Source organism: Callithrix jacchus, chromosome 1 (genome assembly GCF_049354715.1).
Source record: "Callithrix jacchus isolate 240 chromosome 1, calJac240_pri, whole genome shotgun sequence".
NCBI classification, from domain to species: Eukaryota; Metazoa; Chordata; class Mammalia; order Primates; family Cebidae; genus Callithrix; species Callithrix jacchus.
In genome coordinates this window covers 107,032,567-107,054,207 of record NC_133502.1, presented here as the reverse complement: position 1 = coordinate 107,054,207, position 21,641 = coordinate 107,032,567, and the positions used below count along the sequence as shown (strand labels likewise).

The 21,641-nt window shown below is 39.2% G+C and overlaps 1 protein-coding gene and 1 non-coding gene across 26 annotated transcripts in view; both read right to left on the bottom strand.

The window, feature by feature from the left end:
* KANK1 (KN motif and ankyrin repeat domains 1) overlaps positions 1 to 21,641 on the bottom strand; it is a 230,269-nt gene that overhangs the window by 161,972 nt on the left and 46,656 nt on the right. For 13 of the 25 annotated variants that reach the window (XR_013533553.1, XR_013533557.1, XR_013533560.1 and 10 more), the window contains exon 2: positions 19,977 to 20,099. The exons of 10 other annotated variants lie outside the window; for them this stretch is intronic. The gene's annotated coding sequence lies outside the window, so the exon portion shown is untranslated. The remainder of the gene's footprint in view (positions 1 to 19,976; positions 20,100 to 21,641) is intronic. 2 more of the 25 variants (XM_078368029.1, XM_054255616.2) reach the window with 1 other exon arrangement.
* Positions 17,306 to 17,412, bottom strand: LOC118148285 (U6 spliceosomal RNA). Its single transcript, XR_004735038.1, has one exon. It is a non-coding gene; the product is annotated as a U6 spliceosomal RNA (small nuclear RNA).

Here is a 21,641-nt window from a genome sequence, read left to right as displayed (position 1 = left end):
AAAATGCCTTATATCCTCCTGCCAATTTGAGGCAGGTACAGCCAAATGTCCCCTCAACCTTTCCCCACTCCCCCCACAAACTCCCAGCAAGTAGCTAAGAGGAAGGGCAATTGTCACCTCTACATGGGGAAGTGGCCACAAGGAGACTGTTGCTAAGTGACCACAGAGGAAGCAGCGCCTTTTGCACCACCTGGCGGCAGCCAGCACTTGAACAGTTACTGACTCTGGGGCAGCGGGAGTCCTTAATGTTTTTCTCTCTGAAATTTCCTGATTCACAAGGTTCGAGGGCTCTGGTTTACCTGCTTCAGGGAGGTTGTAGTAGGGTTCCTTAAAGAGAAAAGCAGTTGAGAAGAGAGCACGATCCTCCAGACTAAGGGGAGTTCTTGGAGGTGAATGAGTGTGAAACTCAGAGTGGCAGATGGCCATACCTGCACTCTGGCTGCACCCTCAGGTGTGCAGCAACCCCAGGGGGATGGATGGATGCTGACAAAGCATCCTCCCTAGCCTCAAATGCAGCCCAAAAGCAGTAGGGACTGGTGTAAACAGATAACTTAGTATGCCTTCCTAACATTATGACATTAGTAAGGCCTGGAACCTTGGCACAATCCCGGGAGGGCTATATGGGAAAGAAATCCAAGAATAATTGAGGCAAACCTTTCTACTACCTGAAAGCAATAGAAGCTTAGAGTCAAGATTAATTAAGTCTACTTAGCAAAGTGCAATATTCTCTGCACCTCTAGTTTGTGTACTAAGCTTCATTCCCAATTTAACCCCTTGGTAAGCAAATGTACTAATGAAGGAAGGGTTCATAGCTAGTAACCTATCTATTTTTCTCAGTTCAACATCATTGACTCCCATCAGTGAATCAGAGATCAAAATGGTATTCAGAATAAAGGCCACTTTTAGAGAAGATTCACGAGAAGGCTTTTGTGTCATGCAAACATTTCATGAAGAACTTCCAGTCTCACTTGCCACCATTGCCATGAAAAGGGTCTGTTTAACATAGGAATCACTGGAGACATGCTGACAGCCATGAAGCCTCATAGGGTGGAGTCACTTTAGAAAATTCACCACAATCCAGGACTGATTCACTGTCTGGTCTGAGTTTTTCAGGTCCAACCTCCAGATTTTCTTGGAGCCAAAGATTATTACTTTCCAAGTGTGGGGTTAATGAATAAACCCACAGCAACAAGTGAATGGAATAACATAGCGAGAGTACTTTTGTTCCATCTATGCAATCTACTCCCCTCTTTGGGCTCTTCTGACTGGGCCACAGAGTCAGAGGTGGCCCTACCATACTGACTCCCTGCACCCACTTACCTCTCCCACCATGGCTCACTGGACCACATAAAGACATGAGATCTATGCTGAGCAAGATGCTCCTCCCCTAGGGCTTGGGCTTTAAAATCAGGGCTGAGAAACTGCCAGGCAGGCTCCAGATGGAGCTGCATCTGTGTGTTGCATAGCTATGAATGACAAAACAGAGCTGGAGTCCAGAAAGGTGAGGTTAGAGTTGAGAGAAGCAAACACACAGAGACAGAGTCCTTCAACTTCCTCGTGCTTTTCTATTTCTGATTCCAGGTTTTTGCTGAATATCCTGGATTTTGGGGAGGACTTCAATATCCTGATAACATCCTCCCTCAGTTTGTTTTGTTCCTGGAAGCCAAAGATTGCCAGTTGAATACTATCCTTTCCCATTACCAAGCTAATACCCAGCTGGGCTAGGGGAGCCCACACTGGGGGCAGAGGGATGCAGATCCAGGGTGGGTGGGTCAGGGAAGGCTATCTGGAGGGCACCAGTGCTCAACTGAAGACCTCCCCAGGGACTAGACCTCCCATCCCTGCAGATTCAGTATGCCTTCCTTGCCAAATTGTGCCTCACTGAACCCTGTTTTTCTAGGTTTGCATGTGGAATACTATGCTTCAGCTGGTATTATGTCTGTGTGTTCAAACCTGCATATAGTCAATTTTTCCCATTTTCAGCTGCAGACATTTCATTAAATCAAGATATAATAGTCAAATTCCTAGAGTCATGAGGGTGCTCTGCCCTCTCTCCCCTCCCCATGAATGAGCTTGTCATCTTTGAGATGAAATTTTTAGCATAGCTTGAGCCTACATTTCAAATAAAAGTTAAATATTATACAGAGGTAGAAGAAAATGATTATCTAGAATAGTATCAGTTTTCTCACAGATCTGGAATAATTTCTCCCATAATATCCAAGTACAATTTCTTGAGGGTAAAGAAGAGTCCAACTTAATAATGGGTATTTTATTTTCAATTGTCATGCTTGATTTTTTCCCTAAATACTTGCACTGATGCTATAACAATGCATAAATCTAGCTGTTTACACATATTTTTAAAAGTCAACACTGAGATATACTCCTAAACTATGAAAACACACACACACATACACACACACACACACACACACAGCTGAAAGATAAGATAAAAAGTAAAAGACTCAAGAATCCAAATCATACTTCCTTACTTGCTATCTAGATACATAAAGCAAGAAGAATGTTTCCCACCTTGTTTGAAGCAAAGAAAACAAAAGGTCAATGCTTTTACTGATATATTTCTGAATGATCCAATGAGAAAGCAATTTTCTGAGGGGTCCTCATTTGGCTCAGTTCTGCCCTTTAAACTACAAGCCCCAGTATGGCCAGTTCCATATCCTCTGGTGTTTCTCCTCTCAATTCTTGTGAAGAAAGTGACCACATTTAGGGGTGACCTGGGTATACGGTGGGAAGGAGGCCTCCTGGCTGAGCTCTGAGTGAGGAAATGATGTGTGCACAGGTAATGAGGTAATGATCAGCAACTAGCACTCTTTGGGGCTTTGCAGGATGCCATCGTGAACTTCAGGGTACTCTTATCCCCAAAGTTTATAAGTGAAACACCTTTACTTTCCCAGAAAATTATAATAAAAAGTACAGTTTTAAAATCTTACTTCTTGTACATAAAGCCAGTGGTTCTCAAATGTTGGCATATATCAAAATCATCTGCAGGGATTGTTAAAACACAGATTCCGGCTGGGTGCAGCGGCTCATGCCTGTAATCACAGCACTTTGGAAAGTCGAGGCAGGCAGAACACAAGGTCAGGAGTTCAAGACCAGCCTGGCTAACACGGTGAAACCCTGTCTCTACTAAAAATACAGAAATTAGCTAGGTGTGGTGGCACATGCCTGTAGTCCCAGCTACACACTGCACTCCAGCCTGGGCAACAGAGTGAGATTCCATCTCAAGAAAACAAAAACAAAAAACAAAACAAAAAAACTCCACAGATTCCTAGGTCCCACTCTCAGAATTTCTGTTCCAAGACGTCTGGAATGGAACCTGAGAATGTGTACTTCTACCAAGCTTCCAGGTGATGCTGTTTCTGGTCAAGAGACATTTTGGGGCCGGGCACGGTGGCTCAAGCCTGTAATCCCAGCACTTTGGGAGGCCGAGGCAGGTGGATCATGAGGTGGGTGGATCACGAGGTCAAAAGATCGAGACCATCCCGGTCAACATGGTGAAACCCCGTCTCTACTAAAAATACAAAAAATTAGCTGGGCACAGTGGCGTGTGCCTGTAATCCCAGCACTCAGGAGGCTGAGGCAGGAGAATTGCCTGATCCCAGGAGGCGGAGGTTGCGGTGAGCCGAGATCGCGCCATTGCACTCCAGCCTGGGTGACAAGAGCGAAACTCCGTCTCGAAAAAAAAAGAGACATTTTGAGAATCACTGCCTTAAACAAAGAAGTAAGTTTGAAGGGTGGGTGCAAGGTATCTGGGAGATGATACAAGCTTTCTGTTATCATATGGAAGTCTATTTAAAGCTATTTACCATGCACCAGTTACATGGTACGTACAGGAATGTCATGGTTTGCAAAAAAGACAAGGTCCCTCCTCCTCCTCTCCCAAGAACCTGAAATAAAATTACTGTTCCGGAAGAAGCACCAAGTTCAGGATGAAGCTTTCTGCATCTCCAACACAAACTGTATGCGCCATGAGGAAATGTAGAGTTCCTCAAATGAAACAATGTCAAGTGTCTGTGACTGCCAGCGGAACAAGCAAAGCAAATGTCTGAGCCTGCTCTCAAGACTGAGATTACAACTAGAAAATGATGAAGTACCCAAAATATACAAGGAGCACACTATGGCAAGCAAGTGATTATTATGAGGGCTAAATGCAGGGCACCTATAGGAAAAACAGACACAGTGCCTGGCAGAACACAGGCAGCTCAAATATTGGTTCATCTTCTGCTTTCTTACCTATCTGTACATTAAAAGGGAGGCCCAGTAAGGTTGTCTATGCTGTGCTTTCAAGGAGGCTGCTGGCTGCTTCTTACCTTGTATACACTCAGGCCCCAATGGAGTATGTTATCTCAGCAGCCCTAAGCATTTAAACTGATAAAATTATAAAAAAATGGTATGAAGCTAGTGGTACTCAAACTTTATCATGCATCAGAAGTATGTAGAGGGCTTTTCAAAAACACAGATTCCTAGACTCACACTTCCAGAGTGAGTAGTAGGTCTGGTAGGGCCAAATAATTTAACATTTCTATTAAGTTCCCAGAGGATGTGAATGATGCTGGTCCATGGACCATACTTTGGGAATCACTCATTAACCCTATTGTTTTTATTTTGAGATGTAGTCGCACTCTGTTACCCAGAATGAAGTGCAGAGGTGCAATCCTGGCTCACTGCAACCTCCACCTACCAGGTTAAAGTGATCTTCCTGCCTTAGCCTGTCAAGTAGCTGGGATTAAAGGTGCCACCACAACTAATTTTCATATTTTTAATAGAGACAGGGTTTCACCCTGTTGGCCAGGCTGGTCTTGAACTCCTGACCTCAAGTGACTGGCCCACCTTGGCCTCTCAAAGTGCCAGGATAACAGGCATGAGCCACTGTGTCCAACCAAGCTTATTGTTTAAGCCATTCTGTCCTAAACACTACCTCTGTAATTAATTTTTTTTTTTTTTTGAGACAGGATCTTGCTCTGTTGCCCAGGCTGGAGTACAGTGACATGATCATGGCTCACTGCAGCCTCAAACTCCCAGGCTCAAGCGATCCTCCCACCTCCATCTCCTGAGTAGCTGGAACCACAGGTGTGCATCACCATTCCTGTTTTTTGAGATAGAAGGTCTTGCTATGTTGCCCACGCTGGTCTCAAACTCCTGGGCTCAAGTGATCCTCCCACCTCAGCCTCCCAAAAGGCTGGGATTATAGGAATGAGCCACTGTGCCTGGCCTCTGTAATCTAGTATATAAAACAGAAGTCTCATATAAAATACTAAGAATGGTGGCATTTGTCACCAACTGTGTGACTGACTTCAGGCAAATACTGTACTATCTTTCTCGGTGCTTTAACTTTACAGATTTAAATGGAGCTTACTTCCATATTACTATAAATCTCACTGAAGGTTATTACTATACAGTTTTAAGGACAATACCAAGTATCAGCTGCTGCCTTGTCTTTTAGAATGTTGTTCACTGCTTTAATTGAAATAAGTCAGGACATCAAGACAAGTACCCTAGACCCATCATTTTCTAAGAAAGATGAGAGAAGCCCAGAAGCTTTTTCTGTTTTTGTTTTTTAAACATAAAGCCTAGCCAATTTTAGCCTTCTCAAAATTCAGAATACTCTGAGAAAATGCTTTTGATATAAAAAATGCTTTTGATATAAAGCTTAATGAGTGATTCCCAAAGTATGGTCCATGGACCAGCATGTTCATGTTCAAGTTCCACTGCGGGCATAAAAACAGGGCAAATACAGGTTTCAACTTAAAATATACATACAGTTAAAAAGAGGAAAAAGTACTTTTTTTTTTTTTTGAGTTGGAGTCTTATTCTCTTGCGTATACTAGAGTGCAGTGGTATGATCTCAGCTCACTACAACCTAAGCCTCTCAGGTTCAAGTGATTCTCCTGTCTCAACCTCCCAAGTAGCTGGGACCACAGGCATGTGCCACCACGCCTGGCTAATTTTTGTATTCTTAGTGGAGATGGGGTTTCATCCTGTTGGCCAGGCTGGTCTCAAACTCCTGACCTCAGGTGATCCGCCCACCTCAGCCTCCCGAAGTGCTGGGATTGCAGGCGTGAGCCACCAAGCCTGGCTGAGAAAGAATATTTTCAATCATTACACACATAAAAGCGTCCTCCCTGTTGAGAACAGAGTGGTATACCTGCTCATTTCAATATTAACAATCATATAAATGACATATTTCAACCTAAAGAGGAAGAGGAGGAAGTGAGGCTCGTTTTCCCAGAGCACCTCAGTCCACTGGGTCATACAGTAAAATATGCCAAGGAAATGTTCTCTCCAGCCTCATTCATTAACAGAGTGCAGGCTCCGGTATTTCAATAAAGACCACTGGTGCCCTGCCCACTCACCATCCTCATGCTCCTTAGCCTTTATGGAATGCTACAGGTGCAGAGCTTCAGCCCCCTTTCCTACACAAGGACTGGGTGTGAGCTGAGCCTTTCAAACATGTCCAGCCAGAGAACAAAGGCCACATGATGCTAGTGATACATCAGTGATTTCTACTTCTACAGGACAAGGCTCCATCCACTACAAAGACAAATCCAGGTTACCCTGGCAAAAGTCCTGGAAGCAGAGAGCTGCAGTGGATGGACACAGCCCATTAATCTCCTGCTTGGCTTCTCCAAGCAACTCTCAGCTTTCTACTCTGAACCTCTAATTAAAGCTAAATGCAATTACAAAACAAAAAGTGCACTGTTCATCTATAGTCAATCCAATCTAACAGAAAACCTTTTCAAAGTGTGTATGAATCTTGTAAATGTAAGAAAATTGACCTTCTGGCATCAGTCACCCTCACCATGATCAAATAATTCTTGTCTTTTCACTCAGGATTTTTAAAGCAAACAATCATCAATCAATGGATGAGGGTGGGAATGGGAGTGTTGAGCTAGAAAACTCTGTCAACCATTTAAAAATTTTCTTTAAAATAAATATAAAATGCCAGCCATGTATTTAATCCCTGCTATCCTTACCACTTTTCTCACTGATAATGGCTTAAATTACTTCTGGCTTAAAAAAAAAAATCGTCATTTATTAGTTAAGTTTGGTGACTGGGAAGGTAACAACTTTATTCCTCTAGGTCCTCCACATTTATAAGTTATACTTTATTGTCTTTTTATAAAAACTGTCCTTTGGTAATGACATTAACTCGTGTAGCACTTGACTGATTACATCAACCATATATGAGCATCATCAATACTCAAAGTCAGACTCTCTTCCACATCTGCCACTAATCACAATTTACAGCAGATCAAATATTACTCTCACAATGCACGCCAGAAGAAAAGAGAACTTTTGGTTAAACCTCAACTTTATTGTATTAGAACATACATTGTGATAATACTTGATGAGATTGCAAAATATGAAAAGGCAAGTCCTAAAGAGATCTATCACTTGATCCAATCTTACCTTTTTCTAGCCAAAAAAGAAATTTTATTTCAGAAGTTTTTAATATAAAGACGGAAATGCGGAAGGACTGTTCTGCCAGAAACGGCAAGTTTACTCATGAGTTATCGCACAAGTTAAAACATGCTCTGATGCAAAGAATGCATTGACATTAGAAATATCTGCTTAACACACACGTCCTTCAAAAAAGCGTTAAGTTGGGCTGGACATGGTGGCTCATGGTTGTAATTCCAGTGCTTTGGGAGCCCACGCAGGAGGACTGCTTGAGGCCAGGAATTCAAGATCAGCCTGGGCAACATTTTGAGACCCTGTCTCTACTAAAAAAATTTTTTAAATAGCCAGGTGTGGTAGCACAAGCAAGCAGTCCTAGCTACTCAGGAGGCCAAGGCACGAGGATGCCTTGAGCCCAGGAGTTTAAGGCTGTAGTTAGCTACAATTTCCCCACTGCATTCAAGCTTGGGAAAAGAGTAAGACTCCATCTCTTTTAAAAAAAAAAAGAGGCCTATTTCTCATTACTGTTTATTACAACCATAAGCTAGAGATTTATTAGTGGAGGGAAAACACTGACTTTCCATTTTTAATTTGTTTTAAACCGAAATGCCCTAAAAAAGGAAAATAAGCATTTCCTCCCGGCAACCTCCAGTGTTGGACGGCAGAAAATGATGCCCGACTACAACGTTTCAAGTTGTTTTGCACCTAGACCCACAAGTAACCTGGAAAGAATATCACTTGGTGAACTTGGGACTTGATTTAGGAGACATGAAACTAAAGTACAAACTTGGAGTACTTACCAAGTATGTAAGTATTTTCCTATAAACCTATATTTTTCTCTCTCCGAATTATCTATGTGCTGCCTTTTAAACAAAATGAATTGCCTTTCACTTTTCTGATAAAGGAAATACCTTGGTCCACAGGAATTTCTCAGATGAGACTCTATACTCCAACTGTATTTCTGGCATTCATTCAAAGAAGCCAAATTGTTATGTCTCTAAATGCAAATTTTTATGAGATTAAAAAGTGCCTAGGAAGAAGACAGTTACCTTAGTCATGTTTTTCTTTTTTAAAAATGTGCTTTTTTTAAAAAAGATTTTTTTTATTTAGAAGCGAAGCACAGGTATTTCCTTGCCTAAAAGAAAAAAGTAATCTACCTTATTAAATAACATGTGACCTCCTTGGCTAAATCTTAATGAGCAATACATTCCTGACTAAGGCGTTTTATTTTATTATTTTTCTAGTGTAGGTGTTCAGAATTTTCATTAAAAAGGGCTCTAACATTGGAACAAATCCATTAACACGTGTTGCCAAAGGAAAACTCTGTAACTTCTACATTATCATAACCTCTAGCAATTGTCAACAATCTCTCTGGAAAAGGCTTCCTCTGGTTTATACATAACTGTATCAAGTATCTCTGCTTGCCTTGGTAACAATGCCTTTTCTTGTAGAGAAGACACATGACACCACCTTGTCACACAAAACACCCCACAGTGGAGCTGGTTTTGGATGGAGTGCTGGAACTATCAAGGGGCTAGTTTCCCGGGGAGATAGGCACTCTCTCATACCTCAACAGAGGTGCAAATTGATCCCATTTTTACAAGAAATCAATTTGACAAAACATATCAAGGGTCTTTAGGGTGGTTAGTTTTTTAAAAAACATATGTTTGTAACTCCTGACCCAAACATTTCACCTCTAATAACATACAGTAAGAAAATAATGTTCAAAAAATCCTACACAATTTTCAGCACAAATATATTCATTGCCCATTGTAACAGCAAAAAGTCAAAAACTTACATTATTATTTAAAATAGTATGCAGAGATTAAGCATGTTTAGAAAGTCTTATGAAAAACTAAGCCAAGGGATCTTAAATGAGTTTACTAAATTCACATGAAAAACAACATAATTTAGTCACTATCTAATTAGCATGCATATTTCCTGAAAACTTACAAAAAGTACACATTTTCAAAGGCTTGGTATATACAATTAGTGTAAGTTACTGGAGGCAAGTGGTGTTAAAAAGGAAAACAAAGTCTCCAATGCTCAGTTTCCATAATAAATAGAATGCAGCATGTGTCCATATTTTATCAACAGCATTTAGAAAATTATTTCTGCCTTTTATGTTGATGAAGGGTCCTCTCACAGATTAACCTTCTGGTAAGAGCACCTCAGAGACAGGGTCTAGGTCACAGATTAGGCTTGTAGGGACCTGTGTCTAGATTTCTATTTAAACGGCAAGCTGTATACCCAGCTGGGCCCACTGGACAACAGTGCAGCCATCAGTGCAACTGACAGCAAGTCTCTCTTATCTCAACACTGTTAACTATGCTAAAAAAGCAAGTCAAGATTTTATATTCAGGGCATGCTAAGAACATCAAATTTTCATTGTAATGAAAATACAGCTAGGGATTTAAAATTTTAAGTCTACATCATCTCCACAAAAACATTTTTCGCCAAATGTACACACATGATCATACTAGGCCTAAGAATAATACATCCTGCAAGGTAGCAATGACAGACCACACTCAAAGCACAGATTAAAACAAAGCCATCACAGAAATAACAGACATTTAAACAAACAACCCAATACATGGAGGAAAAAAAAACATTCTATTCTCCTAAATAATTGTTTAAAAAAACATAAATCCTAATGTGAGACTATTTTGATAATAATGAAAAAGCCCGGGGTGGGGAAGGTATAGAATAAATGAAAACAGAAACCCTACAACACATCAAATGTTAGGAAATCTGGTGAAGTGAGAACAAAGAAAAAGGTAAGCCCTAAATAAGTGAACTACACATCAAAATGAGGAAAAAAACACCCAATTTGTTTGAAAAATGACTACAAAATATTTCACTAATAATGAATGCTTTAAGCAATAGAAAAAATAGAAGTGATAAATTCAAAAGCTTTCTTGAAGAGCCAACCAGAGAAGTAAGCGTCTTACAAGTCTACATGAAAGAAAAATGAACACAATTAGAATAAACGTATTGTCTCAGTCAATTTTCTGTTACTTATAACAGAATACCTGAAACTGGGTAATTTATACAGAAAAGGCATTTATTTCTTACAGGTACGAAGGCTGAGAAGTCCAAAGTCTAGGGCTGCATCTGGTGAGGGCCCTCTTGTTGGTGGGAACCTGGCAGAGTCCCGAGGCAACACAGAGAATCACATGGTGAGGGGGCCGAGCATACTAGCTCAGGTCCCTCCTCTTCTTAAAAGCCATCAGTTCCACTCCCGTGATAACCCATTAATCCATTAATCCATGAATGGATTAATCCATTCATGAGGGCAGAGTCACCTCTTAAAGGCCCCACCTCTCAATACTGCCACACTGGGGATTAAGTTTCAACATGAGATTCAGATGGGACATTCAAACCTTAGCAAGCACTATAACATACTGAGAGAACATAAATAAGAGACTGATAAACATACAGAGATAGGGAGCTATATTTTCTGAAACAAAGATGATAAAATAGAGGGGAGGCAGGACGAGCAGAAGGGAGGAGAACAGGACTGGGTCAGGCAGCTGGATACAGTAATGTGTCAGACAGATACTGAGAAGATATAGCCTCCCAATACCCCACAGTGGGGCTGGTCCCTAGATGAACCTCTACAGCTGGGTAAAAGAGCACCAGAGCCATCCATCCCTCTCAGGAGCTCTGCCTACTGTGAGCTAGGCACTCACACATATCCTGATGAGTGTGGAGATTGATTCCATTTTTAAAAGAAATTAATTTGGCAAAATGTATTAAAGTTTCTTCAAGTGGTCACAATCTTTTAAAATGTGACATCTGACCCTGTAATTTTGCTTCGAATAACACATATACTAAGGAAATAGTGTTTTTTAAAAAATCAGTGTTGGTCAGGCATGGTGGCTCACACCTGTAATCCCAGCATTTTGGGAGGTTAAAGTGGGAGGCTAGGAGTTTGAGATCAGCCTGGGCAATATATTGAGATCTTGACTCCACAAAAAAAACCTTTTTAAAATTAGGCAGGCATGGTGATGCACTCCTGTAGTCCTACCTATTTAGCAGGCTGAGGCGGGATGACAGCTTGAGCCAAGGAGTCTGAGGTTAAAGCATGCCATGATTGCACCACTGCACTCCAGCCTGGGCAACAGAGCTATGATTGTGCCACTATGCTCCAGCCTGGGCCACAGAGAAAATCTCTCTCTCTAGGGGAGAGAAAAAACAAAACCCACAGACTTAGACATAAATACATTTACTGCCTCATTATTATAAAACAAAAAAATTTAGAAACTTAGTAATTATTAAATTATACACATCTTAAACATGTTTATGAAGATTTTACTGAGATAAGAAAATGCTTACTTTGTTAAGTTAGGTTGAAAACTGGATATGAATTTGATTTTAAACAAAAATAAAAAATAAATGGAAAGAAATATATCAACATTTGAACACTTTCGGCCTTGGTGTAAAAAATTTTGAGAGGTTGATTTTTAACATGCATTATAGATACAGACTCTCAGGAATATGAATTGAGAAGCATAGAGAATATGCAGTTAGCAGTAAGGGCATCTTCTGAAAAGAGTGTTAGGAGGTGGGAGAGGGGCTGCAAAGAGCCAGAGCTGGGAGCATGCTCAGATTATGAGAACACAGAAAGTAGGCAGAGGCAGAAGTAATTATAGCTTTTAATATTAATATGAAGCCATCATGGTGATCAATACATGCTAAAGCATTACTTTTCATCTCTTAACATTGCAACTATGTATGTTTCATATTAGCATAAAACAATCTGAACATGTATCTTCAATAGAGATATATACACATATATAATTTGTAACTAAGTGTCTTTATTAAAAGTACACATTCGGATTTTTTGGTATGTATGAGGGCGTCTGACAAAAAAAAAAGTTTTAAAACTTCTACTTTGCTAGAGAAAGTGCACACTCTATGATACTGGCAGTCAGAAGTTACGCAGCTGCCAAGGACTGAGTAAGACAAAGATCCTGTATTCTAGAGGTTCACGGGCCATATGCATTACAGAGAAGAAAGAAAAAGCACCTGTAATTTTTATTGGGTTTCCAATATTTGTTTAGCACTTATGTGTGCCCTGTGCTAGTCTAGGTATTTTATATCACTTTCTAGTGACACAGTTAACAGAGATCAAATAAGCTACCAGGGCTGAAATGAATTTGCTGGGTCACTGGACTTTAAACATTTCTGAACCACAGAGCAATTTGAGATTCTGATTTAAAAAAGAAAAGAAAAGAAACCTCTCCCTAGGATAGCACACATAAGTACAATTCTGGACTCAATTTCAGTGACATTTCTGACCTAACACCACAAGGGTAAGAAACGCATGGGTCTACCACCTATTTGAAAATACAGATACACACATACCTATCTATAAAATCATGTGATCCTAAACTGAAGGATTACTTGTTTCAATAATGTGAAGTACTTATGAGGTTTATTAATAGCCTTATATTTTCAGTAACAACACACTATTAGTGGCAATGAGAGAAGTTCCACCAGAAATAAAACAGAATGTTTATTCTCAAGTACAATACATAGAACTGACACAGAGTATCACTAGAGCTACACAATGGCTGTTCAGAGTTCTCAGTTAATAGAATATTCACAGTTTAAGACCAAACACAATGCACAAAGAACAGAAAAATAGACAAAGTTGCCATATTAGGGATAGCAACATTAGCTGCATGGCAACAGCTAATGTGGGGATGGCTACACATAAAATTATTTTCTATTAAGTGTCAGCAAAAATAAAGTCTGACAAAATATTTCATTCATTTGCTTTAAGTGATTTTACACAATAGAGCTACAGAACACAGGCTTGGTTCCATCTTTCCTCTTAAATAACCAAGAGATGTTATTTGATATAATCTCTTTCATGTAATTAGAAATCACCTGAAAAATGCAGGATCTGGCTGTGAGAGTGATTTGAGAATCGACAGATCTGTTTCCCCACTTGTAAGATATGAATAGCAGTACTTACTCCACAAAGACGAGAAGCACACGTTTTCAAGGGTGCCTCTCTAATGTGTTAATGAAACAATGAAATACTGATTTCATTGTTTTATGCCAGTTCTGCCTATATTCTATATTTTTTCCATTCAACAAATATTTACTAAATTATAACTATGAGCCAAATAGTATGACAAAATCAGACCCAACTTCTACCTCGATTAAGTTTACTAGCTCTTCATCCATTAGAAAGCTTTAAGTTGGAAAGGTCCACTAGCTGATGTTGACAACTAATTTTTGTAAAGTATTTTATAGATTATAAAGTACTATCTGATGTACTGTCTCATGAAATTCTCACTGTAACTCTGAGTTGTACTGGTAACTCACCTCATACACAGGTTAAGAAACTACAGCTCAGAGAGGCCCAGTGGCTTACTCAAGCAGTGAAGCTGGAATCTCCTTTGCTGATAATCTCAGTGCTTTACACCATCTCACTGCAGCTGAGTTTTAGGTCATGAGGATAAAACGTTCAAAAATCACTCTGAACTCTTTATTGGGAACATGATCTAGAGTAGCTTTTTGTCTGTTCCCATCCTCCCCAGAAGCAGTTGTTACCTAGCTCTGGCAGTGTGTAGAAAATTCAATTTACTTAGTTGGAAAACCCCAATTTACCTAAGTTATAAAATGGTTAATCTGCTGAAAGGTGCCCTGACTATTTCTGTCACACATGCAACCTAACAGTATTGCACTGCAGCCTGCCAGGTGCCTCTCTTCCTTGGTCAGTTTCTATAGTGCTTTCTGAATACAGAAAACTTTCCAAGTATTTTCCCGATTACAAACTCTTAACAATTAGTTTTCTATAACAGTGTGGCTTAAATGGTAAGAATGAAATGTGAAAGCTCTAGATGAAACAGTCACATGGTCATACATTAAAACTTTCATGACTTTTTTTAAGGAACCTTAGATCACTGTGTGACATTCAGCCCACTGCCAAAATCCCTATTACAACATCTGTAATTTGGGGTAATCTGACTTAACACATGCAGTTCATATTACTGGTAACAGGCAGTTTGGCAATCAGCATTTGAAGTCATAGATAGATAGATAGATAGATAGATAGATAGATAGATAGATAGATAGATAGAACTAATGTTGACTCAGCTATTCCACTGCTGGAATAGCTGTCCTAAGGAAACAACTCAGCAAATGCATAGTGATGAGGGTATTTCAGATATCTTCACTGCAGTGTTGTTGTTTCTATTAAGAAATTGGAAATGACCAAAGTAACTATCAGGGATGGTTTTAATAAATAAGAGTGCATTCTTACAGAGAAATGCTATGTAGCCATTAAAAATGATCATAAATATATAAATATTATAAATATTAACATAAACATATACATGTTCTATCAAGTGAAGAAAATGACTACTAAATCATATATATATCGATTTTATGTGTGTTTACAAAGCAAAAATCTTAATTTATTGAAATAGAGAAACATGTTCTTCTTACATCTACCCAAAAGTTCCAATCCTGTCTGCTGAAGTTGAGAATTAACTTTGCTCTCCTTTCCATCCGATAGCCTTTCAACTATTCCTGGTAGGGCATAGTTTCTAGTCCATTTACTTCCCTGGCTTGCCCTATTAAAATGTAGAACTTGTTTGAAAACAAGCCCTTAGAGGCAGCCTAATGAAGTCAGAAAACAACGGGATGATTATCTCCTTAATTCTGAATACTGTGCCATTAATGCTGCCAGAGAGGGCCACCCATATCAAATGGTTGGCTGCAACCTTAAATCTTTTTAACAAGAGCTGCTACTGATCCAGGTCTCCCATTCTGCAAACATGCAACTTTTCCCCCTGACTCTAGGAAGCTGCATTCAGTAGAGTTTAATTGTATATTTGTTCATGTTGATTGCCTTCAACTTTTTGCAGCCTTTTCTATCCTGGTTTCCGACATCCAGTTGGTTAGCTTCCCTCCCAACAATGGGACAGACACAAATTCGATCTGCGTTTGTTGATCAAAGACCACACTTCTCAAACTAGGATATCATGACATTTGGATAGGGCTACTCAAACATTTTATTTGGTGATAATTTAAAATACTTTTATCTAAAACAAACATGGGTATGTTAAAAATACAAACTGAATGTACCTTTATGCAAAAACAAGACTTCAAAGACATTTTGCTCCTGGCTGGGCTTCTATAGTCTCCCTAAACTCTGCCCACAATCCAACCTTTAATTCCTGTACCCTCAACACTCTACACCCTTCAAGATAAAGTATAAACTTTCCTCTTCCTTAATAGTTCCTTGATGGAAAAGTCAGCATAGCGCTGGCAAGGCAGTGAATTGCACAATGTCAACAGTTAATCAACCTGCAATACATTCACCTATCTTATTATAATCAAGCCCATGCTTTTCCACTTACCGGTAAAAAATCCTAAGAAACTTAATGAAACATGTAGTTTTTAAATTCTGATATCCCCTAACAACAACATTACCCAAACTCTCTCTTCAATAAGCAATTGATTTAAAAATGAAATGAGGTAAATTTAGGAAAGGCTTGTTCTTGAGAAACCCACGCTGACTTAACCACGCTTCTTTCCCAGGTAACCACAAACTACCCCTTCTTCTCTACATTTATTCCATTAGAGGATTATTCCATACCTGCTGTTTAAAAGGCACTGAACTAGGGTCTACAAGATAAAACATGGAGTAAGACAGAATCTTCTCTTCTAGGAAGAAGAAAGATGACACATAACTACAATACAAATAACTACAACACTAGGTAAAAATGCCTAAGGAACTTCCAGAAACAGGGAAACACTGGCCCGCAGAAGGAAGAGTATATGTAGAACAGAGTCAAAGGGGGTAACAAAGATAAGCCAGGAGGCTGAGGCAGGAGAATCGCTGGAACCCAGGAGGCAGAGGCTGCAGTGAGCTGAGATCGTGCCACAGCACTCCGGCCGCCTGGGAGACAGAGCAAGAATCCGTCTCAAAAAAGAACAAAACAAACAAACAAACCAAAACAAAGATAAGACTGGGGTACATGGTAGAGAGCCACAACCATATTTAACCAGAGAAAACTCAAATTTTGCTATGAAATCACCTGAAAGCTTTCTGGGTTACATTTAGAAAAATCTATCATTCTCTATTTCAGAAAATTTACATGTATTTAATTTCTGGAAAATATCTGTCTTTTCAGTCTTTTTTGCCTCTCTCCTGTCTTTTAAGATTATCAACAGAAGTATACAAATCAGAAATTATTATGTACTTATAACAGACAGTTTACAGAGGTTTAAGGTTTATACAGCATTTTCAAGCAGATTGCCTCTGCAAGACTTAAGTGTCCCAAGATATAATGAAATTGGGACTGGACACTCAAACTCAATTTCAAATACCACATATTCAGTCACCGCCTAGGTATCCATCACTTTTACCTCTTTTTTTTTTTTTTAACCTTTCCATTAAAAGAAGTTATCATCCTTCAAGTTTTCTACGCTTGGAAAAAATGAAAATCACAAGTGAATGACAGTGTTGACTTTACAATTAAAAACTTCAGGGCACAAAAATATTAAATGGATGATCTGTGCAAAAACCTTTGCAAGAAATTATAAACAGCAACTACCATTAACTTTTAGTTAAGAATAAATCTGTAAAACCGAAAGAACAGACTAGACAATACACAAGAAAGGGACAAATCTCTGGAAAAAACACTCAATGCATATCAATAAGCTCCCCAAAAAGGCTCATTAAAAATAAAGATCACAGTTGTCAATTAAGAAATAAAGATGAAAAAATACAGTACATCCTTATTATTCATGGATTCCACATAAGCAAATTCATCTACTCACTAAAACTTATTTATAGCCCTAAGACCAATACTCATGGTCATTTGTGCACAAGTGCAGAGGACTGAACTATTTTTTTTTTCTTTATATGGAACGCTTCATGAATTCATGAGTCATCCTTGCACAGGGGCCATATTAATATTCTCTGTATCACTCCAATTTTAGTATATGAGCCACTGAAGTGAGCACACACCAAAATATTTGAGTCACTCCACATACACCTACCCACTGAAGCCAAACCACCAGCCTACATTCTTTGTTCTAGCCCTTATGCTATAAACAAATGTCCTTTTTGTGGCCAATTTTTAGGGCTATTTTTTTTTCATTTTTGTGGGTTTGCTGGTGATTTTGTTGTTTAAAATGAGCCCCAAACATAATGCCTTAGTGCTGTCTAACATTCTTAATCACAACAAGGCCATGATGTGCCTTAGGGAGAAGAGATGCATTGGATAAACTTCATTCAGGCATGAGATATAGTGCTCTTGGCCATGAGGTCAATGTTAATGAATCAACAATGTATATTAAACAAGGTGTCTTTAAACAGAAACACATGTAAAACAAAGCTATGTATTGATTGGTTGACATTGTTACAACCAGAGGCTCACAGGAACCTGACTCTGTATTGTTCCCCTAGTAGCAATGACTCAGTATTCACTAATTATGTCCTAGTGACTTTTTAGAACATAACTGCCACAAATAATAAGAGAGGGGTATCCTCAGTTATCCTCTATTTCCCCTATTTCCTACAGTGAGCAGTTTGCTACCTCTGGATATCCTACTTACCTAACAGAATAGTTCCAGGTCACAGGTCTAGCCTTCCTTGCTACGCTACTCCTTAATGCCCTTCTATGATTTTCCTCTAGACTTTTCAAAGGTGCCTGCTCATTCTACACTGGCTTTCTCCACCACCTCTCACAGCATCTGACTAATCCTCTTTCTCCACCTACTCTCACAGCATCTGACTAATCCTCTCTTTACTCCTGGGTTCCTTGACATTCCTATCATTGTTTGTATAGGTTTTTTTTGAGAGACAGAGAGAGTGTCTCACTGTCACCCAGGTTGGAGTGTGGTGGCACAATCATAGCTCACTGTAGCTTCAACAACCCAGGCTCAAACAATCCTCCCACCTCAGCCTCCAAGTAACTGGGACCACAGGTGTGTGCCACCATGCCCAGCTAATTTTTTTGTACAGATGGTTTTACCATGTTGCCCATGCTGGTCTCAAGCTTCTGGGCTCACGCAGTCCTCTCACCTTGTGAAAGGTGCTGGGATTACGAAGGCGGGAGCTGCCACACCTGGCTGTACAAGTCCTTTTACAAAACAGATTTCCTTATTTCTTGTGGGGGACTCAGTGACTTCTTGGGCTCCCTTCTCCTGTTCTTCCTCAGCCAAGGATTATTACTTTTGTGATCTGTCTACTACATTACTATCTGTGGCCATGAGATCATATGTACACTTTTGACTAACAGTTTGGCTGTTTTTCAATAGCCACCTACCAAAAATTCCCTGCCTTAAACTCCAGGATGATATGGACACTTTTCCCCATTGTCACTTAAAGTACCTTTAGAAACATCTGGTAGGATCCTGAAACTCCACATTGATTTTTGTTCTAATTTTTTAAACCTTTTATTATGAAAAACTTCAAATATATACAAAAGAAAATGCTATAATGAATACAATACACCCATCACTAAGCTTCCACAATGATCAATATTTTGCCAGTCTTTTTAATATATTCCCTCTTTTTCTGTTTTTATTTTTGCTGGAAATCTTAAAGCAAAACCAAAACAATGTATCTTTTCACTTATAAAAACATCAATGTGCATTTATAACTAAGGAATAAATTTTTTTTCTTTTGTTTTTTTACTTTTCAGACAGGGTCTTGCTCAGTTGCACAGGCTGGAGTGCAGTGGCACAATCTCACCTCACTGCAGGCCCAACCTCTTAGGCTCATGTGATCCTCCCGCCTTGGCTTCCCAAAGTGCTAGGACTGCAGGCATGAGCCACCACACTTGGCCAGAAATTTATTTTTAAACTTACTACCACGCCATTAACAAACCTAACAAAATTAACAATATCTTATCATCGAGAACTCAATCCATATTCAAATTTTTATCATCTCAAAGGTGTCTTGTTACAGTTAGTTTGTCCAAACAAAGTCCCCATACTGCATGTCATTACTGACACCATAGTTGGTCTAAGGCAAAGGAATGAGCCCTAAGTGAGTCTGTAACAAGGGAGGAAGAAGCTCATTCAACTAAAAGAATTAAATTGGAGGCCTGGTCCACGAAAGTGGAAAAATAAACAAACAAAACTTAAACTATTCAGGAACATCATGAAGCAGGGCAAGAGCCAGAGAGAAAGTACCAAAGGGGGTAGGGCTTTAATTTGAGTAAGGAGAGTAATTAGATAAATGACAGAATTATCTTAATGGAACAAGGACTTCAGCTTGTAAAATTTCACTTTGGATAAATGAAGTAATGAAAAATAGCTATTAAAAAGCAAACTCTTATAGTTATTGCATGTAATTTAATTCCCCAAATTTTAGTTTCAGAAGCACCTTTGTATATCATAGCACTCTAATAATTATAAGTTTGTCCAGGTGCAGTGGCTCATGCCTGTAATCCTAGCACTTTGGGAGGCCAAGGCAGGTGGATCACCTGAGGTCAGAAGTTCAAAACAAGCCAGGCCAGCATAGTGAAACCTCGTCTCTACTGAAAATACAAAAATTAGCTGGGCATGGTGGTACGTGCCTGTAGTCCCAGCTACCTGGAAGGCTGAGGCAGGAGAATCATTGGAACTCAGGAGGCAGAGTCTGCAGTGAGCGGAGATGGTGCCACTGGACTCCAGCGTGGGCAACAGAGTGAGACGCTTATCTAAAAAAAAAAAAGAAGAAAAGAAATTTCTAAGTTTAAAACGATCATGGCTAACTCCATGAGACTCAGAACTGGATCTGGTTGAATCCACAGACTAAGAATCACCACATACTGAGAGGAGAGCACAACTCAGAAACCAAGGTTCCCAAAGTCTTCCCTGGGAATCACTAAACTCACACTGAACTCCTATCTGTCTCAGATATAGACACACACAGAGAAGTGCTTTATATAAGCAGTGCATACTCATTAATTGAAAAAAAAAGAAAATTAACCAAGATAAATTCTAATACTTCTCAGTTTTTGAGGTTTATTATCAGAAGTAGCTCAAAAACATCTCCTCTTTAAAATAAGATTTTTGAAAATGCTTCTGTATTCAGTTACAATTCTTTGGGGATTTTCTCCCCAAAGTAAAGCCAACACAGACTCTAGAGAAAGAAGAAATAAGAACTATAACCTAGTACCCCACCAACAACTTGTAGTAATATTTTACAGCAGTATGATTAAAAAGTCATCTTAAGTATAACGCTGAAAATGTTTAATGATTACTTTAAATGTGAGCACTGATGTTTGTCTGCACAAGTTAACAATGTTATTATAACATCATTAAGGTTAAAAGTTGTTTGTTTTATTTAAATAGAAGGGGTTGTCAGCATCTTTATCACTACTAAAGGTAGTTTTAGCATTTCAAAGAGATTTTTTCCTAATTGTATTTTGAGAAACACATTTTTAAAAACACTTATGTACTGGGAACTCACAGATCTTGTCAAACTGAGACTTTCATATTTCAGTACAAGTCTGGACACATCAAATCTGAAGGAATTTCTTAAAGCTTAGTAAACCAGCCTTTAGTTTCTAGCCAAATAGGAATCTTAGCTTTTACAGTTATTTCAGTGAACTTTCAGTCACTCCAAGAAGAGTAAGAAACTCAGCTAAGATTTGACACTGAAACAGTCCAGGAAAAGGGTACTCCCCATCATATACAAACTGCAGTTATTTTACCTAATTGGTATCTGAATCCTTATTTATGTTTCACTAATTTGATTCATTTAATTTCGCAGTATGGTGACTATGCCATATACATAAGCAGACTAAGTAGAAGAGTTTATCAACATAAAGCTGACATTGTACACTTTGCACATCTAAGTCACATGCCATCATGTACACAGTGTGGAAGGTAGGGGAGGCAGGTGCTCCCACTGTCTTCCCAATAGTGATGATGGCTCCATAGAGTCATCGTACCACCTTTGACTATGGAAGACATCAGACTGCCATCCTGCTTTGACTATGGAAGACATCAGACTGTCATCCTGCTTTGGATTAAAGATGTGGCATGAGACTAAGAAATGGCTTTCTCAGGGATTAGCTACTTGCCAGCTCATTTCACTAGCACTTATTACTATCTAGGGGTTCTACTGTCTTACTAGTTGTTCTCAAAATGTGGTCCCCAGACCAGTAGCAGAACCATTACCTGGTATAATGGTTAATTTAACATGCCAACTTGCCTGGACCAAGGCATGCCTAGGTAGCTGGTAAAACATTACT